Source organism: Oreochromis aureus, linkage group 20 (assembly GCF_013358895.1).
Source record: "Oreochromis aureus strain Israel breed Guangdong linkage group 20, ZZ_aureus, whole genome shotgun sequence".
Lineage (NCBI taxonomy): Eukaryota > Metazoa > Chordata > Actinopteri > Cichliformes > Cichlidae > Oreochromis > Oreochromis aureus.
Window position 1 is genome coordinate 9157856 of NC_052961.1, and position 12934 is coordinate 9170789.

The window sequence follows — 12934 nt, forward strand, 5'->3', positions numbered from 1 at the left end:
GATCGAGTACTTAGCAGCCACCCTTTTTAGCCAAACAAAACAGCCCTGCTGGTGCTGCTTCCCATAAACTACATCAGCAGTAGAGAAAACATATAATCATACTCCAGCAAAAAACTGCAATAACAGGAAAGAGAAAAACGATAAAAATCGACAATTTGCTACCCTCGAGAAAATGTAACCAAGGGGGGAAAAAAGCCCCATTCAGCATTTCATCAGTAACATAAATAGGAGCAGCTGGGGCAGAATAACATGCTGAAGTGGGCTAATTAGGACACTTGGTGGTTGGTTCACTGCTGTTTCAGTCTGCCTAGGACCTACTAAGAAAAAGTGTGTTTTCCCATCAGTCTGGAGTATTACACTTCAACACACACCTACATCATCTACAAGGCTGTAGATGCATATCCGGTGAGATCACCAAAGCATGGTTAGTCAGCTGATCCCAGGTCTTCAGTTTTCCTTAACTAGCCCAGTGCAAATGTTCTCAGTGGGTTTTTTTTTTTTTTTTTTTTTTTTAATACCTCTCCCTGGCAAATGGTGTCCTTCACTCCTACGAAAACAGCCTCGTCTTCCGGTTCCGTCACTCCCTTCCAGCTTCCTCTTCTCTTCCTGTCTGACTCAGTATCACAAGCAAAAATCCCAGACCTCCCTGTTTCTTCCTTTGTTTTATAAAAGAGGCTGGGAATGCTGCATTTCACTGGTACTGGGAACCCTTTGAGAATTAAGTGTGACCCTGTGACCTTGATGAGTCACGATCAAGGTGCTGAAAAACAGGAGCAATATGCCAGTTTTTCAATTAAGAAGCTCTGATTCTGTGTTTATAAAGGCTGATCACACATGCATCCAAGACACAAATCTAAAATCATGATCTGAGTCAGAAAATCTCAACAAGATGAAATCTCAGTAACAGCATCAAGTGCAGAGCAAACTCATAAATGACATCCCACTGTTGGTTATGTTCAGTATAGCTGCATTTACATTCTGCAACCACTTCCTCTTCCTGGTAAACACCCTTTATTGTCAAACATTACAAGCAGACGCATTATGTTTGAAGCACATTTTTTTAGCTTGTGTTTTAAAGGCTTTGCACTAAACTAACGTCACAATGTCTCCAGCAGCGAAATCAGTCTGGCTAGTCTTCAGCCTGTAGTTTCATTCTGCTTCCTTTGCTTTCCCTTTTCTGACTGGTTGTTTCAAGTAATAGTATGCAAACACAGGTGGAGTTGTTTACACTGACACAGAGCTACTGTACATTTTCTGCACCACAGGGAGCCAAGCAAGCAGAGACACCCCATTTTAGCTTTTCAGACTTTAAGCCGTTGAAGCTACTAATGCTTTGTTGAACACAACCCACAAACACTGTAGCCTCAACAAAATAAACAAAGCAAAGGTGTCCTTTATCGGGCAAGTCCATGTCTGTGCACACTGCAGCGAAATAAGCGTGTCTGTGAATCCTGAAATGATTGAAAGTACACGTATACACATTCTCACTATTCAACAGGACAACATAATGCCCAGTAGCCCGTTCCTGTTTTCCATTTTCTAATTTTCTTTTTGGTTTGAAGATGCAAAGCAGAGTGCAGGCCATGGTCCCAAAACACAGGTGAATGCAAAAATGCGCTACGATTTCCCAGCCATATGCCAGTATCCTCTGGCATGCCTCCACCCACCTTTGCAGCTTCTCCCTTTCACAGGAAAGGAAGGTGAAGAGAAGAGGCAGACAGATGAGTGGAGAGTGGACACAGAGGATATGATACTGCATAATGTAAATCCCCAGAACAAATAAAACATGGACCTTTCAGTGTGTAGCTAAAAAATAAATTACTCCTGTTTAAAAAAAAAAAAAAAAAAAAAAAAAAAAAAAATGCTGAATAAAGACACTCTTTTGGGGACTTTAAGTCATGCAAAAGCAAATTATTTTTTATTCAACAGTATGTGCACAAAAATATGCCTGAAACATTGTGCATACTTTGTAATAAAATGCAAATCCACCTCACCTATTCACCCCTGTCAGGTTGAACATGTTTTCTGAGAAATGTGGGGGAGGACTTGCGGCAGCAAAGGCAACGAGGCTTGTGTAAAGTACTTAACAGTAAACATTGTACTTACACGCTCAGAGATGCCTTCTGCAGTGAGAAAAATATTTCTAATTCCCAGCTTTACTCTAGCTCTTACTGCAAGATGAATGAGGAAATAAAGATGTGTCTAGTAAAACTGGGCCTGTAGTGGCAATAACATGTCAAATATCCTTTGAATGCACCTTCTGTGTGGATAATGTATTAACTTCTATAGCATAATTCCCTAACTGGAGCAGATTAAGACAAGAAAGGATGCTCATTCATTGCTTTCAAGTACAAACCTGCCCAGTCAGTCCTCAGTTTTCTCACTCTCTCTACTTACTCACCTCCCTTCTTCTACTTCTGCCTCCCTTAGGCAGGAAGATGTTTCAGAGCAGTCATGTTTAATCAACATCTTCATGGACAACACGGGGATTTCAAACGGTCCGCGGCAAAAGGTTTGGTTGTCACAATCTGAATAATTGTCTCATATCTTGTTTCATTCTCCTTAAACATTACATTCTTGCCCTGCACAAAAAAATAAGTAATGTATGCAAAATTACTGTTGAATTTTTGAAACATATGCACAGGCTTATTTTGTTCTTACCACAACAAATATGTCAGTAACTTTTTCTGGCCCAGCAACAGGCTTGGGCAATCTGCATACAGCTGAGCCCGTTTCACTCCAAGTGAAGCAGAGAAAGTGGTGATGATGTTGTAAGAGAGAAGCCTGCAGCACTAAGGCAAGAAAGCCATGACAAACTCTGATGGAAACAATAGTGTCCGAGGAGGAAGCCAGAAAAGGCGCACTTCTCCAAAGTGTTTCCGCCAGAGTGACGAAAGTCTTGTTGAAAGTGACATAAGTTTCAGAATATCCCCTGACACATTCACTGTGGCTCAAAACAAAGAAAACTATTTGGATGTCAAAATTAATATATATTTGTATATTTTTTTTTTAAAAACTGAGGGGAAAAAAAAAAAAAAAAAAGTTCCTTCTACAAGGCTACGAGAAAAACAGGTGGAGGAAAAGGAACACGCGATCTGTCAGCTCAAGATGAGAAACTCTCTGCAATGAAACATAAATTTACAAAAAAAAAAAAATCCAGATTCTTCAGTATCAGTGGAAACATGCCAAGAAATCAGACTCAGTGATTGTATTAAAAAAGACAGAAGTCATTTTTAATTAAAGATGAGATAGTTTAAGCTGAGACATAGAACACTGAAATATTTTTAAATAAAGGTTAAAGCTAAACCTTTCCATGTAGTATTTTGTTTTCATTGCATGCTATATAAAGAAGCATTTTGTGGCCTAAGTTGTTTTAGAAAACTGTAAATGTCCAAAAGGCAACAACAGCAATAGTAGTAATAGTAGTAGTAGTAGTAGTAGTAGTAGAGGTAATTATAAACTGCTAGTAAATGAGGCCAAACGCCCACAACTTGTGTTGCAGCTGATGGTCGAAAATGTGATGAATTTTGATTATGTGTTTAGCACGGCATCACATCACATGATAATAATTTTCTTTGTAGGTAACAAGAAGACATTGCTGTCGTCTTTCATATATCATTGGTTATGACAGAGGAAGAAAAACATGCCCGTCTGGGTGAGCTCCTGCTGAGTACATGCAGTGTTCCTCTTTGATAGCAAAGGGCACTAGGAAGTAAGGGTGGTGGAACAACAACATCCAACATTCCCATTATAGATTCACCTTGTTAATATAAACACTGTACAGCGTGATTCACAGTGATAACTTTTGCTGATTCATTTTGACACATTCCCCTAAAAGTCACTGATTTAAAAAAAAAAAAAGAAGAGGTTTTTGCTTCCTCAGTATCCCACACATTTCAAAGAGCCCTATGCTTATGGTGTGCTGAGCTGTAATCTAAAAGGTCGGGCAGAGGTGAAAAATCAACAACAAAAGCAATTACATTCATAAAGTATTATTAATGGTTTGGCTCACAGGAAGTTGGGAAAGTAACGACATGTCCTCACAGACTTTGTGTGGGCTTCATGACAAGCTGCCTCCTTTTTTTAAGTACCTTTCATCCCTTTTCTCCTGCTGGTTTCAGTGTGTGGATCAGAGTCACGGATTCATGCATAAACATAAATGTTATCCCAGAGGAGTATTCATTTCCTCTGGCGTGGACACTATAAATCACCTTGGGCCAAAGTAAAGAGTCTGCAGTCTACAGACTGGCGGCACAAACTCTAGTCCAGACTCTTTTTTTTTTTTTTTTTTTTTTTTTTTCATCATGCATCCAGGATCTTTCTTCCTGTACCTTCACAAACTGATCAAGCATTCAAGTAAGAAAGAAAAGAAAAAAAAGTTTTAAATCACATGTGCAGTTTTGCAAGTAGAAGCCAACTCATTAATTGTTTTCCTTTTTGCCTCTATCAAAATTGCAAGGAAATAAGAAGCCACAGTGGGGCAGATTCTGTGTTTTGAAGTTGTGGGAGTTTCAAGGTCTTTCATCATCAATTTAGCACAATTTACTTTGGTCGACGACAGTGGAAAAAGCTAATCAGGAAGATGTGTGTGCACGCAACAGAAGGAACAAGATAGCAGAGGAAGGGGGAGGACTTTTCCAGACAGTTTCTATTTGCTATCTAACTCAGGAACAACTTTAGAAGGCCTTATTCCCCCCTTTTTTTCCATCTGTTTTCTTTCTGTTGAAGGATGAGGATGACTCAAAGATCCTGCCTCATACTGAGAGCGATATCAACCCAGATAAGGCCACAGCTGACTGCAAAATAGTAACAAGACAGCACAAGTGCAAGCATCAACATGTCACTGAGTGTTGGAGCCCAATGAGGGAATTTTAGCTTTTGTTCAATGCTAACATTTTTTTAGTCAATATACTAACTACAGAGAAAATTAAGTGCACAGATTTTCTTGATTTTACAATTCCAGAGCAAATACTTACATTGTTTGAAACAGTTGTGAGGGGTAATGGCCATAACAGCCCCTTTGAGTTGAAAGTGGTTCTAGTTGTAATTGGGCTCAGTTTATATGGGAGGGACAAAGCTGCTGTTGGCCGGACTCCCCTATGGCACATGAGCAGACTAGACAAGTAATGTCTGCACCCCTTTTCCTGTAGTAACCATGGTAACAGTGGCAGGCAGGGGCATCCTCATCACCAGGGGGCAGTGTGGGCAGCGCAGCATGCTGTTGCCCTTACTGCCTACCCTGGTATATCGTCTTGAACATGCACACAGACCCACACACAAAAACAACACACACAGTGCCACACAGTCAAACTAAAATAAATTAAAATGGACATAAACACATGCAGCCGTGAACATATGACACACACATACACACGCACACTGTCATCTGCTCCTGACAGCTGCCCCTTGGCGTCTAACAGAAGCCCCCTCCCACCCTGCCTCTCTCTCCTGCTCCCTTTTGTTGCTCACTTATTGTTGAGTTTCCACCAAACAAAAACGCACATCCTCCCGTGACACCAGCTAATTGATTATTGATGGTGCCAGGCTAAACTGACTTATATTCAAATACATGTGAAAGGAGAAAATGGTAGAGACAATGCATTCAGTGCCTTTCATGAAAATGAAGTCAGTCAAGGTATTTGTATGTAAAGCTTGAGGTCTTTCTTGTCTCTTGTTTTGTAGCTGCTGTAGCTTGATAAGCAACCTTGGAAGCAGTTTGAGGACTACAGCGAACGAGGAGGAAGAATATAGTTAGTGATCTGGAAAACAGTGGTTGGAGAAATAAAAGTCATAAGAGCCTTGATGGCTTGCTGGGGTGACAGTCTGACTTCCAGCCGGTGAGAAGATCAGTGACAAACAAACAGCCAGACTTGTTATTCTGCGGGTACCTATGCCATGATTCCTGCCCTTATCACTGGCATCGCGTAATTTTGTTACACGTGGTAAATATAGGATGGTTTGTGACAGCAGAGATCAGATAAAGTGAGAGTGCCTGGGCAGGGGAATGTGGAAATGGGGCTGAATGCCTAAACAGGCTGTTGTGTGAAGGAGAGAGACTGATGACTGTGGCAGGCAGATTGAGGCACTCAAGAATGGCAGAAGCAAGAGATCCTGTCCCATGGAAATGTGTCATGAAGTCAGTTCTATTAACATCTTAATAAAGGCTTCCCAGGCCCTGGAGAGCATTCGTGAGCAGACTGCCTTCTCCTCTCACATAGAGGCCCAAAGCTGCTGCTGCTGCAGCATGTCAAGGAGAGAACAGTTAAGTTCTGCCAGTATTGCATTGTAAGAGTGTTAGGCTTCCCAAAGGAGCAGCCTAAATGCCTACCCACAAACATGCTCCACTAAATTCCTTTATTCCCCTTTCCCTCTACTTTCATTTACTGTCCATTTCTCCATCTGTTGGATTTAGTGGCCCTACAAAAGGCTTTGTTTCAGCAAGCTGGCAAGCTGTGGGACAGCAGAGTGTGCATTGGGGTTCACTGCTGAACTTGCCACCATCAATAGGGAGAGCAGGATCTGGACTGGCCACGGCTGCATGGCAGAGGGATGACTGTTAGCCATTCCCTCTTGGTCCTCTGATGAGACCGGCTGGAGCCTGTCTGGAAGCTGGAGACACACACAGCCTATATCTTGTTGGGGGAAAAAAAATGAAGAAAAAAAAAGAAAACAAAAGCCAACAGCTTGACAGATATGGGGAAACAAACTCTCTCAACAGGCTTATCACAGAGTGAAAATAAAAAATAAAAATCCCAGCACGGTAACTACTACAGTAGAAAAGGTGGCTTTTTTCTTTCAAGTACTCACTGTATATGATGAAAAATGAAATGCAAAGTGGCATTGATTTTTGCACTCTGTGCTATGTGTTGCTCATACTGAGCAAGCTGCTACTTAACAATGTAGTGGCCTGTAGTCATCAATTTAAAATGGTTTCAACGATTCAATAAGTCACTGAAGGCAACACGCACAACTACTCAAGATGATGAAAACGGCTACAGCAGCATGACTAGACCATTAAATGTAGCCCTGTGGTGTTTTCTAACATCTGCCATTGTGTGGAAATTATCAAATGTAATTCTGTCCTGTATCTTCCCTGGCATCTATAGGTTCAAAACATCAGGGGAACTTCTTTAAAAGAGGATATAAAAACATACAAAGCAGAACAACTGATTGAGTATTGGGTAACAGATTTTTTTTAATGTATTTTTTAAATGGGCACAGAGTGTTAAATAGCTCTTTCTGCACTAAGAAATTGAAAAACACTTCATAATTATGCCTCACCAATATCTGAGTATCAAAAGTTTCTTGTGGTGTAATCTTACACCACATGCAGAGCTCCAGACTTTCACTCCTAATTCAACATATAAGCAGTTGTACAAACGTTTGATAGGATAATCATCACCTAAAGAAACTCTCTCTACTTGGAATCTGATGCAAGACTCATCAGAGATCAGTTTTTAAAAAAACTTGTGCGTTTTACAATCAGTATCCAGAGGGGAGAGAGCAAGCACAGAAGATATAAATTGAGCAGCCTGCTGAGTAGTGGTTGTGATCTTCTGCTTTTCACTGAAGCCAACCAAACTCATCACAGACTAAATGTTCTCCCTGGCTCCACTTGATCATTATCACCAAAGATCCAGATCTCTCTTATGTCAATTCTGTTTCTCTCTCTCACACACACACACAGACACAGACACACACACTCAACATAAATACAGATTCCAGACACAAGCATGTGCATAGCAAGGCTGAGTGAGCGGAGCGTGTGTGGGTCAAGTAGATTGAGATCTCTGTTGTGACAGCTGGACAGTTGAGAGGTTCAGATAAACAGCCCACAGTGAGGGAAGACAGGAGGCCAATTGCATTAAAACAAACACTCAGTATTTGTACACTATCAGATAGGAAAGAGAGGACCTATATCTATAAGAGAATGAGTCGGTGAACCCACAAAAGCACCGTTATCAGCATGTGTTCAAGTGTTTATGTATGTGTGAAACCAAAAGACAGTTGGGATAGTGGGGGTCGCTGTAAGCTTGGGGAGGGGGGGTGTTCGAAATACACAGCCGCTGAGCACATTTGCAGTATTCACTCATTAAGAAATAGGTCAAGGATTCTGCCTGCATGCGTAGCGACTTGTCAAAATCTCTCAAGCTAAATTGTGGCGAGTCTGGCTGCCTTAAGGGGGGAATCCAACGAGGAGCAAGCGGCATGCTGTTTGAATGCTGGTGGTGAGAAAAGCAGCAACAACTCATTCAGCAGCAAATTGTGCTTTTAAAAAACTGCTCTGAGTATCAGCACGGCTGCTAAAGAGTCCAAGTAAAAGGCCTCGAATGGAGAGAGGCTGTGTGTTCACATTATAGCCAAATAATTAACTCAGCTCCTTGTTTAGACTCTTTGCTCTTCATCAACAGAGGACGCTCTTGAGCCAGCAAGAGTTTGTCGCAGATACTGATGGATGCTGATGGTGGCAGCGGTAGCTGTAGCGACAGGCAGCCTTGTACAGGAGATTGTGATGCCTTAGACTCTCTTCAAACAAGGCGGAGCACATTAGAGGACCAGCTTCTCTTAAGAAACTGATATAGGTCATTCATCTAAATAAAGCAAATGAAATTCCAAAAGATGGTTGGCATGAAGACAATATCCAGAGTAATTCAAACAAAAATTCATCTATACTGTATGCTGCTCAGACTACACTATTAAAGAATGGGAGATTGAAACATTCCCAGGGGAAATCTAGAAGTAATGGACAGACCTATGCAAATCATTCCAGAATCTGAACTATTAAGTACAGAATGCATTGCTGATGACACAGCGCCACTAAATATGTAATCAAAATAACTCCTTAAAAAGAGGTGAAGTGGGGAAGCAGCGGCAGAGAAGCATCAACAAAGCTTGATCTAAGTTTGTCCAGTCAAAGCAATTTCTCTCCAGCTTGGTGAGGTTAACCTTATTGATTGGATGGATGTGTGATGTTTTGGTTCTCAAAAGGCGTTCTTGAACGGCACGAGTTCAAAGACTTCACTTGAAAGCAATTCATTGAGCAGAATTCTTAACATTTCTGCTTATATCCTCCATTATTTGAAAGGGGAACAAACGCACTGCGATTCAATGCTCCCAGAAATATTTCACATGATGAACAGCAGAAATGTTTTTAGCTAACAGTAATACATTTCAGACATGGGTTACAGAAGATTCATATATGATAAAAAATAAAGTTGAACTAAAATAGAAAATAGCATAGTCATATGGCAGCTGCTGGCTGGTCAATCGGATAATGGAAGCACCACAATATTACAGAATGTCTCCTTTTTTCTTCATTAGATTGGAGTTAATTGGGTGAATATAATCAGCATGTGATAATCAAACCAATGCTGAGTGCTGGTTTGTTCTTCCAAAGGCAGCAATTTCCACCCTGGTGGTTGCTTTGGGGTCAAACTACTGTTTCATTTTGAGATGGATATTAAAATAATTATCTGAATGGGTCACGCTTCAGATGCAAAAAAACCTGATTGCACCAAGAATGAAGGGGTTTTGATTGCACAAGCCGAGGGATTAATATGCTACCCATCAGCCGTGGCAGATGTAAGTTATTTTCATGCAAATGTAAGGCAATTTTCTACTTAAGACAACATTTATTTTCTTTAGAGTCATTGTCATGGGTGCTTGCTGGTGAACTGGCAGTCAGACAGAGAAGGAAGATTTGTAGGTGCATCTGCCGAACTGGACAGACGAGGTCTGAAGTCAACCTGGAATACTAAATTGTTGCCAGCTGGCACGATTACATTAAGTTGTTGTTTTCAGTGTTATAATTCAGGTTATTGGTTTTGCCACTTGAGAAGAAGGCAACAAAAGTGTCAGAAAATATACAGAATTTGCATAATGTCACGTTGTGAGAACAAGTGGCAGTGCATTAATTTTGAAGTGAGATATTTAACAATCTCCAAGTCATTCTGACTTTAAATTCATAGATCACTTGTTGCAGAAAGACAAGGATCCAGATCTGTAACCTGTTACCTGTCAGTATATCAAAAGTAATAACTATGTGTAGTCAAAAGCAATTTTTGATTTTTTGTTAACACACATAGGCTATTTCCTGAGGATACTGTGTGGAAGACCATGCTTGTGTAATTGTGAGACGGCAACAAGGTCAACAAATCAAAATCATTAGAAAGCCCAGCTCTGTGATGACTGCAAGCAACAAATTATAAGCACTCTAAAAATAACTCCTCCGGTCAAGTAAGTTCATTAAATACTTACACGAATCAGAAGAAACTAACCAGCAAGAATGATGCTAACCTTATGATGTATCACCTCAGTAAAACCTACTGTAATCCAGTAATTCTTATGTACTGTGAGGCAACCAAATTCTAATGAATAGGGGAAAGAAGGAGAGTAAATGGCATTAATGTAAAAGATTACAGACCAACAACTGTGTGTAAAGCCTTTTGTTGATCTAACCGCAGTGCTTTTAAATGCATAAACCCCGCACGGTATTTACAATGCCACCTTGTCATTCTAGTGGGAGCAGTGGCAACGATACAATGTACCCCAACACTGCACACAGCCTGCAGCCTGAGATGAAAAATGCCTCTCCACAGTTGTCTCTCCGCAGTGTCGGATATTAGCTCTTTGAGGAACAGAGTGGCTGACAGTCATTGGGGATTTACGCAAATATTTGCGCCCGGTAAGGCTGATTTAGCCTTAACGAGCGTGCTGATCATCACTCACCTCTTCATTTAAAGTGAATCTCCTGGTTATCCCTATCCTGTTCCCTCCAACGCTGCTGCTGTCTTCTGGGCTTTAACTGATGCGCTGGACTCGCTTCAGTTCCAAAGCGGGTAAGAAATGTTTCCAAATGCTCGAGCAGGTCAAACTGTCCCTTTCAGGATAATTTTAATAGTCAGTAGCCTACTTCTTCCAATTTATAAATACAGCCTGTACGCACACGGAACCTATGAAGGGACGGCGTCATTCATTGAAGTAGAAACCTTCCTCGTCGCCGGTAATTCCGAATTCAGCGCGTAAACTTCGTGGCAGAGCCTTCACCATCTGAACTGACCTGTTACTTTACCAGACCATGTCACAGAAACGGCACATTCCTTCAGTTTGGCATTCACCGTCCTCCGAGCTGCTCTGTAGGACATGAAGGTTACGTACAAGCCGTGGCCAGAGTTGCCATCATCCGGCGTTGTAATTTCGCAGCATCGGTTCAGACCCGCAGCGTGGCTTTCTCACAGGGCTCTGCCGGACTCACAGAAATCGGCTCCATCAATGTACAGTAGTGTGTGTATGCTGCCTGTAGCTGGCACACTGCGCTTTTAGACCCAGCCCCCTCACACTCCTCACGCTCATTATGGTGTTAACTGTTTCCGCCCAAACATTAATCATATATAAAAGAAATAAACATTTACGTCGGCTACCATTTAATAATTCACCAGTTTTAGTACAAAACGTGGAGTTATAAAAAGTAAAAGATTTTAAACATTAAGATTTAACCACACACACATACAAACACACACACAGTGGGTTAGGGAAATGTGCAGAGCACAATCTACCCACCTGCCAAATTACATTTTAGCAAAAATAACAACAATAAAAATAATATGCTTCAGTAAAGATACACTAAAGTTCTGTAGTGTATTAAGCATGATTAAGAGTTTGGAAAATCCTTTTAACAAATGTCTAGTTGTAGTTTTCTTTTTAGGAATCGCCTATATAACTATACGATATTTGTATCACAATTATGAAAAAGAAAAATTCTTACCTATGACAGCATTTTGTCCTTGCAGAACACACTGAAGCCGGTGTCGGTGGCATGTGCTCGTCCAGCTCTGATTCTGTTAGAGTACTGCCATCTATGGATTAAACTGTGAACATACTTCTCGCTCCCTCTCTCTCGCTCTCTCTCACTATCTCTCTCTCTCTCGCTCTCACTATCTCTAATATTTTTGGCATTTTACGTTTATAATTATTATTTCTTTTTGGATTTATTTTCCTCTTCATTTGTGTATTTATTGCCCCACTCAACAGCTGATATGAGCAGTTCTAGAGTGTTCCAAGTTTGGAGATGATACTCACAAAAACAAAGCGTTTTCTAATCCTTTAATCTTTCCTAAAATGCGTGATATTAGTGACAAATCGCCTTGAAGTTATGGTATGTTGCCAGATGCCCATGCTTTTTCCTCTTTCTACTGCAGTGCCTGTTTTGATTAGTTTGGTTGTGTGTGTGCGTGTGGTTTTTAGATCTATAAAAAAATTGTTTCTAGTGTTTTAGACTTCAGTATCAGTTATGTGAAGACATTCAAGAATCTTTGATATGACATTATTAGCATTTCCCCATAAATGCTTAATTTTTGGTCAGTGATACTTTTATTGTTCTTTGCATGTGGCACTGAGTGGGTCACTGGGCAATGCTGTAGTTACCGGTAGAAAAGCCGCTATATTTGAGTTTTTTAAACTAAAGAACATAAAGCTAATGCCATGCAGCCCATGGATTTTGCACTTCAAACCTGTGATCGTTTTCCCACTTCCTGTTAGCAAGGCTCCTATGTTTTCGACACTAAGCCCAGTATACTGATGATTCACATCAGTAACTGTTTTTTCTTGAAAACTACTTAAGGAAAAGCAGCAGGGACTCTTGAGTCAGTAACCAAGCAGTGTTGGCTTTTAACACTGAACAGCCATTGCTTTCAGATACATTAACAGTAACATTGTTTAGTTATGAAGAAGTTCAATATATTTAATTTTGTTACTAGTATATTTTTCATTCATATCCTGCAATTTGATCAAACCTTTCTGCCTGGTACTTTTGTATCCATATGGTCCGTGGTAGGAGCTTCTTTTTTTTGTACATGCAGAGAGCAAAGCGAACCAGAGTCAAATTCCTTTTTGTGTGCACAAACTTGGCCAAATAAAGATGATTCAGATTCTGATT

General features: G+C 40.6%; 1 protein-coding gene across 1 annotated transcript in view; it reads right to left on the minus strand.

Moving 5' to 3' along the window:
- Positions 1 to 11284, minus strand: part of plxna2 (plexin A2) — a 163536-nt gene extending 152252 nt beyond the window's left edge. The window contains exon 1 of the mRNA XM_039604756.1: positions 10729 to 11284. The gene's annotated coding sequence lies outside the window, so the exon portion shown is untranslated. The remainder of the gene's footprint in view (positions 1 to 10728) is intronic.
- Between the last annotated feature and the right edge of the window lie 1650 nt (positions 11285 to 12934).